The following is a 15,550-nucleotide window of genomic DNA, read 5'->3' on the forward strand; positions in this document are numbered from 1 at the left end:
TTTTACTAATTCTCCTCAGCACAGACCCTTTACGGGTGTCGGCCTGGGGGACGGTCAGGTCTTTCCCTTCCCACAAGGCCATATCTCAGGCTATCACATGGGAAGAAACTTTGGATAATACCTGGCTTTCCTAGGCAGAGGTCCCTGTGGCCTTCTGCAGTGTTTTGTGTCCCTGGGTACTTGAGATTAGGGAGTGGTGATGACTTTTAACAAGCATGCTGCATTCAAGCATTTGTTTAACAACGCACATCCTGCATAGCCCTAAATCCATTAAACCTTGAGTCCACACAGCACATGTCTCTGCGAGCACAGGGTTGGGAGTAGGGTTACAGATTAACAGCATCTCAAGGCAGAAGAATTTTTCTTAGTTCAGAACAAAATGGAGTCTCTTCTGTCTACTTCTTTCTACACAGATACAGTAACAGTCTGATCCTTTTCTTTTCCCCACACTGCTAAAGTAGGAATATGGTATAATCAGGCTCCTGTTGAAGGTGGGTCTTCAGCTCTGAGGTGTTTCCAGGGCTCAGAGCAAGTAAGTCTTCCCCCTCCCACCCCCAAGTGTTCAGGTTTATTGAGGCCATGAGGAGCGACGAGGAAGCCTTGAGTGTCTGGGGTATAGCCTGATATCAGTCTGGACAGTGGCCCAGATGAGGTCTCCACCATTTGGGTTTACTTGAAAGCATGACTCTCAGCTCCACCTCGCCCAAAGCTTTTGGGCCTGAACACAGCGAAATAGCAGAGGTGGTTGCAGTAGGGCTTGCCTTCATGCTCCGGGTGGCCCTTGGAGGTCAGTGTCTTTCCGCACTTCTCACACTTGAGGCAGGGCCAATGCCAGTCCTTGCCCTGGGAGGTCACCTGTTCAGCAAAGTACACTTTTTTCTTTTTTTTTTTTGAGATGGAGTCTCGCTCTGTCACCCAGGCTGGAGTGCAGTGGCGCGATCTCAGCTCACTGCAACCTCCATCTCCCGGGTTCAAGCAATTCTCCTGCTTCAGCCTCCCGAGTAGCTGGGACTACAGGCGTGTGCCACCATGCCCGGCTAATTTTTTTTTTTTTTTTTTTTTGAGACAGAATCTCGCTCTTTTGCCCAGGCCGGAGTGCAGTGGCGCTATCTCGGCTCACGGCAAGCTCCGCCTCCCGGGTTCACGCCATTTTCCTGCCTCAGCCTCCCGAGTAGCTGGGACTACAGGCGCCCGCCATCGCGCCCGTCTAATTTTTTGTATTTTTTTTAGTAGAGACGGGGTTTCACCGTGTTAGCCAGGATGGTCTCCATCTCCTGACCTCGTGATCCGCCCGCCTCGGCCTCCCAAAGTGCTGGGATTACAGGCGTGAGCCACCGCGCCCGTCCTCCCGGCTAATTTTTGTATTTTTAATAGAGACAGGGTTTCGCCATGTTGGCCAGGGTGCTCTCGAACTCCTGACCTCAGGTGATTCACCCACCTTGGCCTCCCAAAGTGCTGGGATTACAGGCATGAGCCACCTCACCCAGCCAAGTACACCTTCTTGTTGCACTTAGAGCACTTGGGGATGGCAGCACTGGGTCTGGTGCAGGCAGCTGTGGCTGCAGCAGGAGTGGACTATCAGTGCGAGACTCACATGTGAGTTGTGAGGGAATGCTGTGGGCAACCTTCCTTTAGAGGTGAGCCATGGAGGTGGTGGGGGAAGTGGTGGGCCACCATGCCTGGCTCACGGCTATAATCCCAGCACTTTGGGAGGCTGAGGCGGGCGAATCACGAGGTCAGGAGTTCGAGACCATCCTCGCCAACATGGTGAAACCCCATGTCTACTAAAAATACAAAAAAAAAAAAAAAATTAGCTGGGTGTGGTGGCATGTGCCTGTAATCCCAGCTACTCGGGAGGGTGAGGCAGGAAAATCGCTTGAACCAGGGAGTCGGAGGTTGCAGTGAGCCGAGATGGCGCCACTGCACTGCAGCCTAGCGACAGAGGGAGACTCCATCTCAAAAAAAAAAAAGATTACAAGCAATGTGGCAAGGAATAACCTGTTTGGACATAATTTCACACCTTTACAAGTATATCTGTAAGATAAATTCCCAGGAGAAGAATTTCTAGCACAAAAGATATATGCATTTATAATTTTGATATTGCCAAATTACCTTCCATAGAGATTGTTCCAATTTTTTTTTTTTTTTTTTTTTTTTTTTTTTTGAGACGGAGTCTCGCTCTGTCACCCAGGCTGGAGTGCAATAGCACAATCTCGGCTCACTGCAATCTCCGCTTCCCGGGATCAAGCGATTCTTCTGCCTCAGCCTCCCCAGTAGCTGGGATTACAGGCACCTGCCATCATGCCTGGCTTTTTCTGGCTTTTTTTTTTTTTTGGTATTTTTGTAGAGATGGGATTTCACCATGTTGGCCAGGCTGGTCTTGAACTCCTGACCTCAGGTGATCCACCCATCTCGGCCTCCCAAGGTGCTGGGATTACAGGTGTGAGCCACCACGCCTGGCCGATTGTTCCAATGTATATGCACCCCAGTAATTTATGAGAGAGCCCAGGTCTTAATTTTTAATTGTTTTCCAAGATGGCTGTACTAGGCTTTCCTGCAAATGACACCATAGCATATATTGTGGTTGCCACCCCAGCAACCAGGCCCTCACCCTCCATCATGGGCTGCCCATTATGGCATGAGGGGGATTGACACTGGGCCAGGTATCTTTTGCCCCTCTAGGATTCCCTTTCGTCATTCTCTCCATGCTGTCTGCCCCATGAAGGCAATCTCCAACCTCAGAGACCTGCTTGCTGTTTCCCAAACTTATGCTAATCACACCTCTATGCCTTTGCCCATACTGTCCCCACCTCTTGCCCTGCACTCCTTCCCTTCTCAGTCTGGAACATTCTGAAGTTGTCCTCACAGGATTAACAAGAATTTTGGACAAAAATATATTAATAGTTATAATTAAGCATTACTTAGGCTGCACTTGACCCACTTTCTTGTAACTGAAAGTTATAGGGCACTAGATACTGACCATTTGCACCCCCATTGTTCCTATAGATAAGTTTTTTTTTTTTTTTTTTTGGCAAGGTCTCACTTTGTCACCCAGGCTGGAGTGCAATGGTACACTCATGGCTCACTGCAGTCTTGACCTCCCACGTTCAAGCAATCCTCCTGCCTCAACTTCCTGAGTAGCCCGGTCTACAGGTGTAGGCTACCACACGTCGCTAATTTTTTTTTTGAGACGGAGTCTCGTTCTGTCACCCAGGCTGGAGTGCAGTGGCGCGATCTCGGCTCACTGCAAGCTCCGCATCCCAGGTTCATGCCATTCTCCTGCCTCAGCCTCTCCGAGTAGCTGGGACTACAGGCGCCCACCACCACGCCCGGCTAATTTTTTGTATTTTTAGTAGAGATGGGGTTTCACCGTGGTCTCGATCTCCTGACCTCGTGATCCGCCTGCCTCGGCCTCCCAAAGTGCTGGGATTACAAGCGTGAGCCACCGCACCCGGCCAATTATTGTAGTTTTAGTAGAGACAGGGTTTCACCGTGTTGGCCAGGCTGGTCTTAAACTCTTGACCTCAGGTGATCCACCCTCCTCGGCGACAGAGTGAGACTCCGTCTCAAAAAAAAAAAAAGCTAAAATTAAATTTTTTTAATGCTTAATATATGCCAGGCCCTGTGTTAGAGCTGGGCCTATAGCAGTAAACAAGGCAAAGTCCCTGTATGTACTCAAGGACTTTAAGCTCTAGCAGGCGAGACAAGCAGCAAACAAGTAAATGAATAATATGATAATTAGGGTTGTGGCAAATCAGTGAAGGGAATTGCTGGAGAATGACAGAATGGGAAGAGGGTGTGTCTTTAGCTTCAGTAGTCAAGGAAGGCCTGTCTCAGGAGGTGACAGTTAAGCTGGGCACGAAAGGATGAAAAAGAGCCAGAGGAAGAGCATTCTAAGCAGTTGGAACAGCGTGTGTAAGGGCCATGAAGTGAGACAGCAGTGCAGGCCAGTGTGGTTAGAGCACAGAAAACTGGGGGAGCAGATGAGGCTGAGGACAGAGGGTGGAGTCATATTCAGTCTGACTCCCAAACCTGTGACCTTTCCATGCCATCCTGCCCTGCAGGGACTTTGAAGTGTGGGGCTGGCCTGGGCTGGGTGCTGGGAGAGACAGAGCCATGTAAACAAACAGTTGCCCCAGCAGGTGACGTAAATGTGCTCTCATGGATAACTGTGTGAGGGGCACCAAGAGGAGGGAGGCAGTGACCAGAGGTAACATGTAAGCTATCTTAAAGGATGAGTGGAATTGTAACCATAATAGGTCCTTTATCCAGTGCACATGGCAAGTCAATTCACCACATTGCAGCAGTGAAAGAGGTTTAATTCTAGGGGTGCTGAACGAGGAGATGGGAGGAAACCTCAAATCCGCCTCCATAGAGTTTGGGGCTAGGGTTTTCAGGGGTTTGGGAATCAGCCAAAGTGTGGAGATCCTTGATTGCTCAAAGGGCACAGGGCAAAGTCATGGGACAGGGAGATGAGGAAAATGTATTCTCATGCTGACTCCATTCCTCTGCAGGGGTCAGTGGGTCTTCAGACTATTTGAGGTCAGCTGTCTTGCTGAAATTCGGGATCTAAAAAACATCTTAAGAAATTCTTTTTTTTTTTTTTTTTTTTTTTTTTTTTTTTGAGACGGAGTCTCGCTCTGTGACCCAGGCTGGAGTGCAGTGGCGCAATCTCTGCTCACTGCAAGCTCTGACTCTCGAGTTCACGCTATTCTCCTGCTTCAGCCTCCCAAGTAGCTGGGACTATAGGCGCCCGCCACCACGCCCGGCTAATTTTTTGTATTTTAAGTAGAGGCGGGGTTTCACTGTGTTAGCCAGGATGGTCTCGATCTCCTGACCTCGTGATCCGCCCTATTCGGCCTCCCCAAGTGCTGGGATTACTGGTGTAAGCCACTGCGCCCGGCCTTAGTTTTTTTTTTTTTTTTTGAGACAGAGTTTCCCTCTTGTTGCCCAGGCTGGAGTGCAATGGCACGATCTCGGCTCACCGCAACCTCTGCCTCCTGGGTTCAAGCGATTCTCCTGCCTCAGCCTCCTGAGTAGCTGGGATTACAGGCATGTGCCACCACATCCGGCTAATTTTGTACTTTTAGTAGAGATGGGGTTTCTCCATGTTGGTCAGGCTAGTCTCGAACTCCCAACCTCAGGTGATCCACCCGCCTTGGCCTCCCAAAGTGCTGGGATTACAGGCATGAGCCACTATAACCGGCCAATTTTAGCTTTTTTCAGACAAGCTGGAGTGCAGTGGCATGATCATAGCTGACTGCAGCCTCCAGTTCCTGGGCTCAGCTGATCCTCCTGCTTCAGCCTCCCAGCAAGCTAGAACTACAGGAATGTGCCACCACCTCTGGCTAATTTTAAAAATTTTTGATAGAGATGGAGTCTCATGATGTAGTCCAGGCTGGTCTCAAACTCCTGGCCTCAAGTGGTTCTCTCACTTTGGCCTCCTGAATTGCTGGGATTACAGGTGTGAGCCACCAGTCCACCAAAAAATTTTTATTAACTGAATGAGGAATGAACAAACAAAACAGATCCAAATCCTTGCTCCACTACTTACCACCAGCTTTGTGTCTTAGGACAAATTACTTACCCTCTCCTCATGTGAAGATGAGGCCTCTTATGGGTTGTGTATTGGAAACTGTAAAAATGCCTGATACGTGAAGACATTCCATAAATGGCCATTATTTTTTCTTTCCTTCATCTGAAAAATGTACCCTTTTTGCCAAGCATAAAGACCTTACTGTATATCTTTCCTTTTTCTTTTCTTTTTTTTTTTGAGATAGAGTCTTGCTCTGTCGCCCAGGCTGGAGTACAGTGGCGTGATCTCCGCTCACTGCAAGCTCCGCCCCCCGGGTTCATGCCATCCTCCTGTCTCAGCTTACCGAGTAGCTGGGACTACAGGCATCTGCCACCAAGCCCGGCTAATTTTTTGTATTTTTAGTAGAGACAGGATTTCACCGTGTTAGCCAGGATGGTCTCAATCTCCTGACCTTGTGATCTGCCCGCCTTGGCCTCCCAAAGTGCTGGGATTACAGGCGTGAGCCACCGCGCCTGGCCAACTGTATATCTTTTTTTTTTTTTTTTTTTTTGAGACAGGGTCTCTGTCACCCAGGCTGGAGTGCAGTGGCACGATCTTGGCTCACTGCAACCTCCACCTCCCCGGTTCAAGCAATTCTTGTGCCTCAGCCTACAGAGTAACTGGGAGTACAAGCATGCGCCACCATGCCCAGCTAATTTTTGTGTTTTAATAGAGACGGGATTTTGTCATGTTGGCCAGGCTGGTCTTAAACTCCTGACCTCAGGTGATCTGCCCGCCTCAGCCTCCCAAAGTGTTGGGATTACAGGCATGAGCCACTGTGCCCGGCCTATTTTCCTCTTCTGATCTGACATCATGGGCATGTCTATTCTTCCTTCAAACATTTCAGACTCATTCCTTCCTCCTATTACTCTTCTGAGACCTTCCCTAATAACTTTAGCACACTTGACCTCTCCTACCACCAAACCAGAGGTATCCAAAATAGGGGATATGCAACCCAGCATGTAACACACATGTTCTTAGCACACATGATGCCCAAAAAATGGAAACAGCCCAAATGTCCACCAACAGATGAATGGATAAACAAAATGTGGTATAAACTTACAATGGAATATTATTCAGCCATGAAAATGAATAAAGTACTGACACATGCTACCATGTGGATGAACCTTGAAAACATTATGCCAAGTGAAAGAAGTCAGTCACAAAAGGCCACGTATTGTGTGAGTCCATTTTTATGTAATATCCAGAATAGAAAAATCCATAGTGACAGAATGCATATTGGTGATTGCCAGATGTTCAGGGGATGGGGAAGAAAATGCTTTATGGGTAAGGGGTTTTACTTTGGAGTAATGGAAATGTTTTGGAACTAGGGGTGGTGGCTGTAAAAGACTGAGTGTACTAAATGCCACTAAATGTTCAGTTTAAAATGGTTCATTTCACCTCAATAAATTTTTTTTAAAATGAAGTAGCCATTCTTCCAAGTGAGCTGAAAAGTTTGAATGAGGCATAGGCTCCTTAAATTTCTTTTTTTTTTTTTTTTTTTGAGACGGAGTCTCACTCTGTCGCCCAGGCTGGAGTGCAGTGGCGCAATCTCGGCTCACTGCAAGCTCCGCCTCCTGGGTTCACGGCATTCTCCTGCCTCAGCCTCTCCGAGTAGCTGGGACTACAGGCGCCCGCCACCACGCCCGGCTAATTTTTTTGTATTTTTAGTAGAGACGGGGTTTCACCGTGGTCTCGATCTCCTGACCTCGTGATCCACCCGCCTCGGCCTCCCAAAGTGCTGGGATTACAAGCGTGAGCCACCGCGCCCGGCCGGCTCCTTAAATTTCTAAGATGTAAAGTGCTGGGCAAATATCAGCTGGGGATGCTGAAGGAAGGAATAATCAGAAGGTCAGCAAGTGTGGCTTCGAAACTCTGCCTCAAGTAATAATGATAATGATAATTAGAGATAGTTATAATATTGACTTCTTTGGTTTCCTTGTAAACCAGTGTTATTTTAGAAAAAGAGGGAGATAGCTCTAGTAATTACAGCTAACACTTCTACAATGCTTAATATGAGGAAGGCACTGTTCCAAGTACTTTACGTCTAAAACTTACTAAATCCTTACAACTCTAAGAAGTAGTATCATCACATTTCCATTATAGATGAGGGAATGAAGAATTGAGAAGTTTAAATGAGTTCTCCAAGTCACAGATAAGGAAATGGCAGAGTCCAAATTTGAACCCAGGCAAGTCAGGCTCTAGGCACTTAAGTCTCAACCACCAGGCTCTGCACTAAGTGCTCTCCAGGTTTTATCTCATTTAATCCTGCAAGGAAGGTGTTATTATTCCCATTTTATTTTATTTTATTTATTTATTTATTTGAGACGGAGTTTCACCCTTGTTGCCCAGACCAGAGTGCAATGGCACAATCTCCGCTAACCGCAACTTCTGCCTCCCAGGTTCAAGCAATTCTCCTGCCTCAGCCTCCCGAGTAGCTAGGATTACAGGCCACCATGCCCGGCTAATTTTGTATTTTTAGTAGACATGGGGTTTCTCCATGTTGGTCAGGCTGGTCTTGAACTCCCAACCTCAGGTGATCTGCCTGCCTCGGCTTCCCAAAGTGCTGGGATTACAGGCTTGAGCCACCATGCCTGGCCTATTATTCCCATTTAAAAAATCCCCCTCATGCTATCCACATTCCACACCTTCTAGTCTTTCTTTTTTTTTTTTTTTTGAGATGGAATTTCGCTCTGTCGCCCAGGCCAGAGTGCAGTGGCGCCATCTTGGCCCACTGCAAGCTCTGCCTCCTGGGTTCACGCCATTCTCCTGCCTCAGCCTCCCGAGTAGCTGGGACTACAGGCGCCCACCACCATGCTGGGCTAATTTTTTGTATTTTTAGTAGAGACAGGATTTCACCGTGTTAGCCAGGATGGTCTCGATCTCCTGACCTTGTGATCTGCCTGCCTCGGCCTCCCAAAGTGCTGGGATTACAGGCGTGAGCCACCGCGCCCGGCCAGTCTTTCTCCTACATTTATTTTTACGTTGGTCCACATACTCCTGTCATTCTCACTTTGCTTCATTTTTCCTTTCTTCTTCTTTTTTAAGAGACAGGGTCTTGCTATGTTGTCCAGGCTGGAGTGCAGTGAGGCAATCATAGCTTGTGCTATCCCCAACTCCAAGTGATCCTCCCGCCTCAGCCTCCTCCCTAGTTGGATTACAGGAGCATGTCACCATGCACACTAATTTTCTTGTCTTTTTTTTTTTTGGTAGAGATGGGGTCTCATGTTGCTCAGGCTGGTCTTCAATTCCTGGGCTGAAGTGAGCCTCCTTCCTTGGCCTCTCAAAGTGCTGGGATTAGAGGCTTTGGCCACCACATCCAGCCTGAATTTCATTATTTATATTTTCTTTTAGTCTCCCATTACTAGAAGGCAGGGATTTTGATTACTGTTAATTTTCCTATATCCAAAATAATGTGTGGTACCTAATAGGCTCTCAATATTGAAAAGTAATAGTGCACATGGCATTCTGTAGTATTAGGTAGGTATCTTGTGTTCCTGTGTTGCATAAATAAGATCATACGTAATGTTCTGCTTTTTTAACTTAATGACTTTTTTTTTTCTTTTTTGCGACAGAGTCTGGCTCTGTCACCCAGGCTGGAGTGCAGTGGCACTATCTCGGCTCACTGCAACCTCTGCCTACTGGGTTCAAGTGATTATCCTGCCTCAGCCTCCTGAGTAGCTGGGATTGCAGGCACGCACCACCACACCTGGCCAATTTTTTTGTTTGTTCGTTTGTTTGTTTGTTTGTTTTTTGAGGCAGAGTCTCGCTCTGTTGCCCAGGCTGGAGTGCAGTGGCGCGATCCCGGCTCACTGCAAGCTCCGCCTCCCAGGTTCACGCCATTCTCCTGCCTCAGCCTCCCGAGTAGCTGGGACTACAGGCGCCCGCCACCACACCCGGCTAATTTTTTGTATTTTTAGTAGAGACGGGGTTTCACTGTGTTAGCCAGGATGGTCTCATCTCCTGACCTCGTGATCCCCCCGCCTCGGCCTCCCAAAGTGCTGGGATTACAGGCGTGAGCCACCGCACCCAGCCTATTTGTTTTGTATTTTTTAGTAGAGACGTTTCACCATGTTGGCCAGGTTGGTCTCAAACTCATGACCTCAAGTGATCTGCCCGCCTCGGCCTCCCAAAGTGTTGGGATTACAGGCGTGAGCCACCACGCCCAGCCATGTCTTTTTTTTTTTTTTGAGGCGAGTTTCGCTCTTGTTGCCCAGGCTGGAGTGCAATGACGCAATTTCGGCTCACCGCAATCTCTGCCTCCCGGGTACAAGCAATTCTTCTGTCTCAGCCTAACGAATAGATGGGATGACAGGCATGCACCACCACGCCCAGCTAATTTTGTATTTTTATTTTTTTATATTTATTTATTTTTTCGAGACAGAGTCTTGCTCTGTCGCCCAGGCTGGAGTGTAATGGCGCGATCTGGGCTCACTGCAACCTCAGTCTCCCGGGTTCAAGCGATTCTCCTGCCTCAGCCTCCTGAGTAGCTGGGATTACAGGCGCACGCCACCACACCCGGCTAATTTTTGTATTTTTAGTAGAGACGGGGTTTCTCCCTGTTGGTCAGGCTGGTCTCAAACTCCCGACCTCAAGTGATCCGCCCGCCTCGGCCTCACAAAGTGCTGGGATTACAGGAGTGAGCCACAGCGCCCGGCCCTTTTTTTGTTGTTTTTTTAAAATTCAGTAACTGTATCTAGTTCATTCTTGGATGGATGACAACCCAGATTGGATGTGTAGCAGCGTTCTTAACCAGTTTCCTATTAATCTTCATTTCATCCCCAGTGTTTCTCCAGAATGCAAATACTATGGCATTAAATATCTTCACACATAACTTTTTGTGTATGTGTGTACTTATTTCTCTAGAATTAGTGTCTAGAAGTGAAACTGCCAGGAGGAAGGATATATACTTTTAACATGTTTAAGTTCCACTGTGGTAGCGCCGCGAGGGCACACAACATGTTTCAATATACCTTGGACCAAACTGGATATTATCAGTTTTTCTAACTTGTTGCTAATGTGATGGGGGAAAAATGAACCCCGAATTTACACACAAGGAAAAGACTGTTTAAGGTTCAGGGACTGTCCACATAGCTGGCAAGTGGTGGAGCCGTGATATGGTATTAAAGTGATTGGAGAGGACGCGTCAAAGTTGGACACTGTGCCCTGTGTCCTGGGGCACGTCTGGTGATCGCTGGGCCTTGCAATGCTGGGCAGGCAGGCCTTCTTTTCCCGTTCTAGGCCTCTGGCCACTCCTGGCTGGCCGAAAGCCGGTTCTTCTCGATTACCGAGTGCCCCTCCTGAAAGCAAGTCAGCATCATCGCCTAACCTCCTCAGCTTCGAAATGGCGGCCACCAGATCGCGAGGTCACGCCCCGGGGGCGGGGCCTGGGTTCAGGCTAGAGCGATGGATGCCCGAGCCAAGTTAGAAGTCGACTGCCAGTAGGGCTCGCGCAGAATCGGAGAGCCGGTGGCGTCGCAGGTCGGGAGGACGAGCACCGAGTCGAGGGCTCGCTTGCCGGGGCCGCCCGAGAGTTTTAATCGCGGGCGCTTGGGCCGCCATCTTAGATGGCGGGAGTAAGAGGAAAACGATTGTGAGGCGGGAACGGTTTTCTGCTGCTTTTTTTTGGGCCCCGAAAAGGGTCAGCTGGCCGGGCTTTGGGGCGCGTGCCCTGAGGCGCGGAGTGCGTTTGCTACGATGCGGGGGCTGCTCGGGGCTCCGTCCCCTGGACTGGGGACGCGCCGAATGTGACCGCCTCCCGCTCCCTCACCCGCCGCGGGGAGGAGGAGCGGGCGAGAAGCTGCCGCCGAACGACAGGACGTTGGGGCGGCCTGGCTCCCTCAGGTAGGTGGCAGGGCCAAGTCGTGGATGCCGGGGGAGCCGGGCGGCGGGGCTGAGGGATCGGCTTCCAGGGCGACCGGGCCTGGGTGGCGCTGATGGAGCGGCCCCGCGGCTGCCGGGCAGAGGGCTTGGGCCAGGCCGCTGTCACCCCGGGTAGCGTTGGGCGGGGGCCCCGGAGTCCGGTGTCATGGCCGGCGATCCTAGTTCCCACATCCCACTCAAATTTCCTTGTGTTTGGCGGAAACGTGCCAACGCCACCCTTATGCCATGCGCATTCCTCATATTTGGCAGTGGGAAAATCCGCCCAGAGCTGCCCCATATCTCTTGTCACTTGGATGGGCCAATTCCTTTTTTCTTGGGCCGCCGAATGTGGGACCCGGGCTTGCACCCTTTCTCAGGGTACTTCAGTCAAGTGACATCCTTTTAGAGAAGACGTGAGGAATCGGGTGAGAGAGGAGAAACCTGGCCAGTGCCCTACCACAAAGGCACAGGGGCCTCTTCTTGGGTATCAGGACTAGCCTTGGGTATCAGGACTCTGTGGGTTATTAATGAAAGGCTTGGGATACTTATAGAGGATTGGCCTCAGGACGCTTTGGAATGAAGAGTCAGGGCTGTCTTTTGTGCAAAGCGAGAGCCGCCGGGACGCTTCAGCTCTGCAGCTGCTGAGGCTCTGCGAGCGAGTCGATGCCCGAGAGAGGCGTTTGGACGTCGTGAGAGGCGAGGCGGCCGTGTTCATTCATTGTTCTCTTTCTAGGGCTCTGGGTGTGCCCCTGGTATTCATTCTGTGGTGGGAAGAAGGAATGGAACTTATGTGTATCCTTGAGATGTGAACGGGTTCTAGGGGGTCACTTAATCTAAGTGGGAAATGAATTCAAGGCACGTTCATTGAGCGTTTCTGCTTGCCTGGTCCTCTGTGGGCTGAGTGGAGAGATTCTGCCCTCCCTGCGCTCCTAAGGAGTGAAAACAATGCAGTGTGATAAGAATTGGCTTATCAAGTGTTGTGGGGATTTAGAACAGTTAGTTTTGCTTGGGGAGGAGTTAAGGAAGCTTCTACACTCGAGGAGACTTCTGAGTCGAGTTTTGAAAGACCGGTGAGTAAGTGCTCACCAGGTGAGGAGGAGCTCAGGGAACAGCTGGTACAAAGGCTTAGAGGCATGTGGGAGTTGGGATGAGTTTGGGGAGCAGCAACTTGCCTGGGGTGCAGGAAGGAAATGGTGAGAGATGAGTAAAATAAAAGTTGCTAGAATTGTGAGGGGGCTGTCTTTGTTGTAGATAGTGAACTAGTTGAATTTGGATTATTGTACATGGGTTGCTGAATCTTCATTCTTGCTGATAATTTTCTCCCTTTGTTGATGTTGAAGCTGATAGTGATTGAACATATTTAGTTTAACTTAATGACTTTAAAATTTTTTTTTATTTTTTCAGAACAATTCAAACTTTTTTTTTTTTTTTTTTTTTTTTTAAAGGAACAGGATCTCACTCTGTCGCCCAGGCTAGAGTGCAGTGGCATGATCATAGCTCGGTTGCAGCCTCTAACTCCTGGGCTTAAGCAGTTCTGCCTTCGCCTCCTGAGTAGCTGGGACTACAGACAGGTGCTACCACACATGGCTAATTAAAAAAAAAAAAATAGTAGAGATGGAGTCTTGCAGTGTTGCCTAGGCTGGTCTCAAACTCCTGGGCTGAGGCGATCCTCCTGCCTCCACCTCTCCTCCCAACGTGCTTGCTGGGATTACAGGGGTGAGCCACTGGCCAGGCAGAACTTTTTTTTTTTTTTTAAAATAATAGGCGGTCACACTATGTTGGCCAGGCTGGTCTTGAACTCTTGGGCTCAAGTGATCCTCCAGCTTCAGCCTCTCAAAGTGCTGAAATTACAGGTGTGATCCACTGTGCCTGGCCAGCAGAACATTTTTGATAAGTGTTTTATATCAAACGTTTTGCACTTACACAGTGGTGAATGAATTGAACTCATACATTCCTGGGGATTCTTGCAAAAAATTCTCTTAAAGTTGTACTTGCTCACAAAAATCTTAACTTTATAAATGTAGAACACTCTCCTACTAATTTTTATTTTATTGTTCTATTATTTTTTATTTTTTTGAGACAGAGTCTCACTCTGTTGCCCAAGCTGGAGTGCAATGGTGCGATCTCGGCTCACTGCAACCTCCGCCTCCTTGGTTCAAGCAATTCTCCTGCCTCACCCTCCCGAGTAGCTGGGATTATAGGCGCACACCACCACGCCCGGCTAATTTTTGTATTTTTAGTAGAGATGGGGGTTTTGCCATGTTGGCCAGGATGGTCTCGAACTCTTGACCTCGAGAGATCTGCCCACCTCGGCCTCCCACGGCCTCGCTGGGATTACAGGCATGAGCCACTGTGCCTGGCCTAAATTTTAAATATAAATAATGTACTCCCCAGTCTTATAGAAATTGGATGACTATAGAAAACAAACATCAAAAAAAAGTGTAGAATGTGAGTATTTTTAGTTTAATAAGTGTATTTTATAAACTATTTCTTTGTATTGACTTCTCGGATAACAACCTGTTACAAAATCTTTATCCCCATAAACATAATTTTCCTAAAATAGCTATAATATTGTGATTAATGTTCATGCTAAAGTGACTATTATGGAATTAACAGACTTCAGTTGCAGTTCTTAAATCTTGCTTTGGTTGTGATGATTATATACCACTGAAGAACATTCAGGATTATTTTGGCTTGTTTTTACCCTTATCACTGAAGGGCTAAGCTGTTTAAAATGCAATATAAACATTTGACCCAGTTGAATGCTGGGATACTTGGAAAAATAAACCTGTTACTGTTTCTGTACTAAAGGCTTATCTTTTAAAGATATGTGGTGTTTTTTTTAGTGCAGTGGCGCGATCTTGGCTCACTGCAACCTCTGCCTCCCGGGTTTAAGCATTCTCCTGCCTCAGCCTCCTGAGTAGCTGGGACTACAGGCGCCTGCCACCACGCCTAGCCAATTTTTATATTTTTAGTAGAGACGGGGTTTCACCATATTGGCCAGGCTGGTCTGGAACTCCTGACCTTGTGATCTACCTGCTTTGGCCTCACAAAGTGCTGGGATTACAGGCGTGAGCCACCGTGCCTGGCTGATATGTGGTGTTTTGTGATTATAAATTGTAGTGGAGTTCCTTAGTTTTGTTAAAGTCTTGTCAGTAGTTGTAAAAACATCAGCCAGTTGTGGCTCAGGCCTGTAAGCCCAGCACTTTGGGAGGCCGAGGCTGGTGAATTGCTAGAGCTCAGGAGTTTGAGACCAGCCTGGGCAACATGGTGAAAACCTGTCCCTACAAAAAATACACACACAAAAAGAAAAAAATTAGGAGGGTATGGTGTAGTATGCCTGTAGTCCCAGCTGCTTGGGAGGCTGAAGTGAAAGGCTTGCCTGAGCCCAGGGAGGTTGAGGCTGCAGTGAGCCATGTTCATGCCACTGTACTCCAGTGTTGGTGACAGAGTGAGACCCTGTCTCAAAAAAAAAAGTGTGCCTTCAATAGAAGGCTTGAGCATATTTTATGGGATTTGGTTTAGCTGAAAAAAACAGTGAGAAGCAGATTAAGCTGGTAATTTCTGACAAAAAAATATCTAAAAGATGAAGTGAAGAATGTTAAACATCAAATATTATATTACAATTGCTCTGAGACTAGTTGCTTTTAGTTTATAACGTCATTTGTTTGCTCTGAAGATTAAACAAGTTCATGCTTCTTGGAAGTTAAATTAGACTTTTCCAGAAGTACTGGATTATTTACGAAATAAAAAATATAGTTGATAACTTTAAACTACTATTTCAGGTAGTCTGTTAGTAGTAAATGTATGATTCTACATTTAAATTTCAGGTAAATCTTTGTTAGTAACCTGCTGCCTAAAAAAATGTTATGTGAGGGAGTACTTTTGTTTGCATGTTGGGAACATAATAGGCCATACATAATAATCTTGATCTTGGGAGGAGCTTGTTAGCCAAACAGCATGCCTTAATGTTGACTTGCAGAAGAGAATTTTAAATATTGCCTTTGAAAGGCAGTGGACTAATGTGACAGTGAGGGGGTTTATGAAACCATAAAATTGAGCTTTGACTTAGTTTTTTGTTTTTAAGTTGTGCAGATCTTGGGAGTCATTTCT

At 47.7% G+C, this 15,550-nt stretch overlaps 1 protein-coding gene across 8 annotated transcripts in view; it reads left to right on the top strand.

The window, feature by feature from the left end:
* The first annotated feature begins 10,944 nt into the window (after window positions 1–10,944).
* Window positions 10,945–15,550, top strand: part of RAF1 (Raf-1 proto-oncogene, serine/threonine kinase) — an 82,002-nt gene continuing 77,396 nt past the window's right edge. The window contains exons 1-2 of one of the 8 annotated variants that reach the window (XM_063630328.1): window positions 11,052–11,419; window positions 12,171–13,008. The gene's annotated coding sequence lies outside the window, so the exon portion shown is untranslated. Of the gene's footprint in view, window positions 11,420–12,170; window positions 13,009–15,550 lie in introns of all 8 variants that reach the window. The other 7 variants (XM_063630327.1, XM_055259400.2, XM_055259398.2 and 4 more) reach the window with 7 other exon arrangements.

This window comes from Symphalangus syndactylus, chromosome 21 (assembly GCF_028878055.3).
Source record: "Symphalangus syndactylus isolate Jambi chromosome 21, NHGRI_mSymSyn1-v2.1_pri, whole genome shotgun sequence".
Classification (NCBI taxonomy): Eukaryota; Metazoa; Chordata; class Mammalia; order Primates; family Hylobatidae; genus Symphalangus; species Symphalangus syndactylus.